General features: G+C 50.6%; 1 pseudogene; it reads left to right on the top strand.

Annotated features, from left to right (window-relative positions):
• Positions 1-2751: 2751 nt before the first annotated feature.
• LOC123042850 (uncharacterized) lies at positions 2752-4281 on the top strand (annotated as a pseudogene).
• The last annotated feature ends 406 nt before the right edge of the window (positions 4282-4687 follow it).

The following is a 4687-nucleotide window of genomic DNA, read 5'->3' as shown; positions in this document are numbered from 1 at the left end:
GGGCGCGGGTGTGCGCTGGGCCGGGTGGCCATGGGGGAAGGCGATGTTGGGGTTGAATCCACCGTCTGCGTCCCCGTAGACGTAGCCCGGCGACCCCCAGGGCGCGTACTACGCGTGGTTGCCGGGGGAATTCATCATCCCCGCGCGAGCCGCCTCGGCCTCGGCCTGGTCAGAGGCAGCGACGCCCGCAGCCGCGCGTGCCGCGTTGTCACGGGCCTTCTTGGCGAGGGCCCTGTTCCGCCGGTCGGCGGTGACGGCCTCCCGTCGCTGTACTTCCACCCTCCAATCGGCGTTTGACATGCCCGGCGGCTTGGACGGCGGCGCCCTCGGCTTCCTCTGCTTCGGCTGGGCGACGGAGGCGGTAGTGGTTGCCGCGGCGTGGGGGACGGCGTACTTCTTCGGCAGCATGACGGCCGGCTGGGAGGCGAGCGAGCGGGAGAATGGCGGGAGAAAAGGGGCAAATGGGAGGGAAGTTGGGGAAAAGTGGGAAGAAACGGCGGGAAGAGGCGCTCGACTCGCCGACAGGGCGGACCCACACGCCCCTTTTCGCTTATGTCAGCGCACCAAGCACCCCAGGGCGCCGGGTTCTGCCTGGGTCCGCTGGCACCAATTCCGGCTCGAGCCGACGAAAAACGGGCTTCTGGGGGACGACTGGACCGTTTTTTCGGCGCCGGCGTGGAAAAAACGCCTGGGAGGGTCTATTGGGGGGCGCGGCTGGAGATGCTCTTATGCAGCACAGCCAACCAGCAGCCGGCCACGAAGCATCATCTGTACTGGTACTTGACGACCAACATGAGCTATTCAGCATCCACAAACTGGACATAGACAACGACCCACCTGCATGCACAGGACCCATGGCCTTATCCGCAGTGCTTCTCCGAGCCGCCCGTCCTCCGCATAGGACCTCCAACAATCGGAAACGGCACGCAGTTCGCCACGCTCGGCACCCACATCATCGGCACGTGTCCCTCCACAAATAAGCCGGCGAGCTTGTGCGGTACCCTCAGCTTCGACACCAAGACCGCCAAGTTAAGTGCGTCGAGGATTGTGCCGAGAGGCGTAGCTAACCGCTATGACGCGGCCATAGCCATCGGGAATAGACTCTATGTGTTTCAATCTGTCATGGACAAGAACAATGTGTTTCAACGTGGAGTCTTACACTGCCTCGTGGCAAATCCGAATGACAACAACGACGATGACTGGACTTGGTTACCCTTGTCCAGTTCTTCCAACTTCTCCTGGATTTGGACTGACAAGTGACAACCCTCCCGAGGTTCCGTTTGATCCTTCTTGCATCGTTGCACATGCCGTGCACCCCTGGGCGGGCACCATATTGGTGTCTACTGCTGGGCATGTGGGTTCCGGTACATTTTCCTATGACAGTGGCCAATGGGAGCGCCTTGGTGATTGGGTGCTTCCATTCAAAGGCCATGCTCACTACAACCATGACCTTGCCGTATGGGTCGGGATCCGCCGCCAATCTTCTGGCGCAGATGATCATGATGATGGATTCCTTTGTGCATGTCGTGTCGACATGTCTGGCTTGGAACCCCCCAAGTGGGAAGTAGCCAAGGAGAAGCTTTTTCTCGAGCACCCTCACTGGATACATGTGGATGCGAGGCTTGTTTACAGGGGTGAGCGCAGCAAGTACTGCCTCATGGAGCGCCTCCTACGTGAGGGAACGGATGAGCTGATGCATGTGCTCTGCCTGACCACTTTCACCGTCACGTATGGCGAGGAAGGGGAGCTCAGGACCATGACTGACCGGCCTGCTCGCTACTACAAGGCGCCCAGTTATCATGGTCGTTTTGATGTGCGAGCCTTCTGGATGTAGTCCATGCTCAACCTCATGTTCGATCATCTACCTAGCTTAGTCCGGCTCCCGTACTATTCATGTTTTCTTCTATTTGCATTTGTTTGGGTGTTGTATTTCATGACTTGGTGTTGTAGACACTTCATAATAATAATAATAGCTAATGAGAAATATTGTTTTAATAGAGGGCGGAAAGGTTGCGCCTTTTAGAGTATGTGCCGAAAAGAAACCTCGATAAGTATCCATATTATGTTGTTTCTCAGTTTCATCCTCATTTGAGATCATAGTTTGTTTAGTTACCATGTATGTGACGGAACTGCGTCAAATGCCACATCTGAATTTGTCTTTTTTGTTTCTATTTTTGTATTTCGAATTTGGATCTGAATTTTTTTAGGGGTTGTCGACATATGTGTTGTGAACATCCATGATTTTTTAAAGATTTTTTGGACATATTTAAATTGGAAGTTTGAAAGTTTGCATACTTTCCCCTTGCTGTGTATGCATGCAGCGAGCGAGTAATCGCACGAGATGTGCCTGAGTGCGGTGCGGAGGGACGACCAATTCTCCGTTGTCGCGTTTCGCCGGATTAATTCTTCCTTTCGTTTCGAACTACTTTTTGTTTTCAGCAGCACGCTCTAGCTAGCGTGTTCCCTTGTGCTTTAATTCTTCTGCCAGTTAGAAAGAGAGTTCCTGTGTAAATCGACCGTTTAAACTCTCCAACGATATATACCGATGTGAGTGTAAATCGACATCTTAAACTCCAACGATAGTGAAGTTGATGGTTGCGCTTACTACCGATGTGAGTGGAGAATATCCAGTCAAATGTGCCTACTAATATGTGGATGACAACACACCATGCACTGGCTGGAGCACCGCGCTTCCCGCTGCATACTAATACGTGGGCGACAGTACCCCCGTCTACTGGCTCACAAACTCTGCTCTTCCGTCGCACGAGGGTGTTGATCGGGCCCTCTCCGCCGCCGCCAACGCCACGGAGCAGTCCTCGTCTTCTCCGGCCCCAGTCGACCTGCCCTATCGTACCAGGACTTTGTATTCATCATCTCATAGGTACCAAACCTGTTGCTGGCTCCGTTATAATTTGTTCCCACGGGTCTAATCCAAGTTCTGTAATATTTCCTTCTCTACACCCCATGTATCCAGTTTGGTGCGGATTTGTTTGTTGCTTGCGTAATTATGATTCATGCCTAGCAGGGCTCTTGTTATCTGCGTTGGTAGATTGCTCCGTCTGCAGCAGAGGCAATGGGGACATGTAAGTTGAACATAACGGTCCAACTTGCTCGTGGCCTGATTCCCAGGGATGGGCATGGTTCCCCCAGCGCCTACGTCGAGCTTTGCTTTGACGGACAACGGATCCACACGACAACCAAGGAGGAAGATCGGAACCCGGCGTGGAACGAGAGCTTCTGGTTCGACGTGTCGCCAGATCCATCTAATATTCATGACCTCGTTCTTGAAGCTAGTGTGTATAACACCAACGAACCAATCCAAGGTCGCGGAAAGTATTTTCTTGGCATGGTCACACGCAATGTGGCCTCATTCCACCGCTTCTATGAACCTACACACAGACGACAAGCATCCCTTTATCCACTGGAAAGGCGGCGTGGGATGCCCATGGTTGGTGTGAGAGGGCAATTGCTTCTAAATGGATACATCCTTGATGAGAGCCCCATCAGAGCTCCCATCCCGTCTTCAGCACCAATGGGCTTATGTGTGGAGGTCATAAATGCTACTAACCTCAAGCCAGTGGACTACCCGGTCATTGTTACTAAAACATCTTCAAATGACTTTATCGACCTTGTAAAACTTTTTACTCACATTTCAAAAGGCATGTCTTTGTTTCATAGACATGATGTTGTGTTTTACCCTTTGCACACTAACATTCTACATGGTTGTTCTGATTCTGCAGACTCTTAGAAAATGGAGAAATGTGTTACAGAAATCATTGGGGTATGGATCCCTAGAAACAAATTACGAACAAATAAAGAGATGCATCCAAATAGGTTTAATGTGCGTGAACCCTAACCGCTCGAATAGGCTTCCGATAATGAAGGTTATCCATATGCTCCAAGGATTGGAAAGTATCAGCTGTGACATTAGCAATGAGACAACAACATAGTTGCAGGATAGGTATGTCCAACTTAACTGTAATGCGCATTATCAAAGCCCTTGAGAAGTACAAGAGACCGCACAGTACCTTAAACATCTGAGAACCTTTGCATTTCTGTGCAGTGTGGCCAGCCGCTGGATGACCCTTGTAAGAGACCATGCATGGGCAGACATTATCTCGATCGGCTTCTTTGCGAATATTCTCGGTTGTGTAATGTGATGAATCGTTTGCATTGGATGGTGTATCTATTGTTGAACTTGGATATGATTTAGGGGCAGCTCTGGTGTTGCACCACGTATCCAATTCTGTATAATTTTTTTATGGAAGGAATATGTGTTTATCGGTGGATCCGATGGAACCTCGTTAATGGCATTGCGTGTTTGCCTGGGGAGTTAACCCTTGTTTCACTTTCGGGTTTATAAGTCGGTCGTACCCACTGTAAACTAGCAAGGTGGAACTGAACATGCCACCTCGTGTGACTAATCAATCAGAGAGAGAAACCACCATGAGGCCTGACTCGTCACACCACGGCCCAACATCTATTTTATCATGGCCCATCTTCTCACATGGGTCATGTCAAACCTCGAACTTTTTTTACTTGACCTTGAACACTGCCCTGCACTCTCCTTAACAGAAGAACTGAAAGTGTATGCGAGAGAGAAAGAGTTGCTGCTTTTCTTTTTTACTTTAAGGGAAACAAAACAATCAATGGTAGTCGCCACGTTTATCATGATTTAATCATATTA

The sequence above is a fragment of the Triticum aestivum genome, chromosome 2B (assembly GCF_018294505.1).
Source record: "Triticum aestivum cultivar Chinese Spring chromosome 2B, IWGSC CS RefSeq v2.1, whole genome shotgun sequence".
NCBI lineage: Eukaryota > Viridiplantae > Streptophyta > Magnoliopsida > Poales > Poaceae > Triticum > Triticum aestivum.
This window is presented reverse-complemented; position numbering and strand designations above follow the sequence as displayed.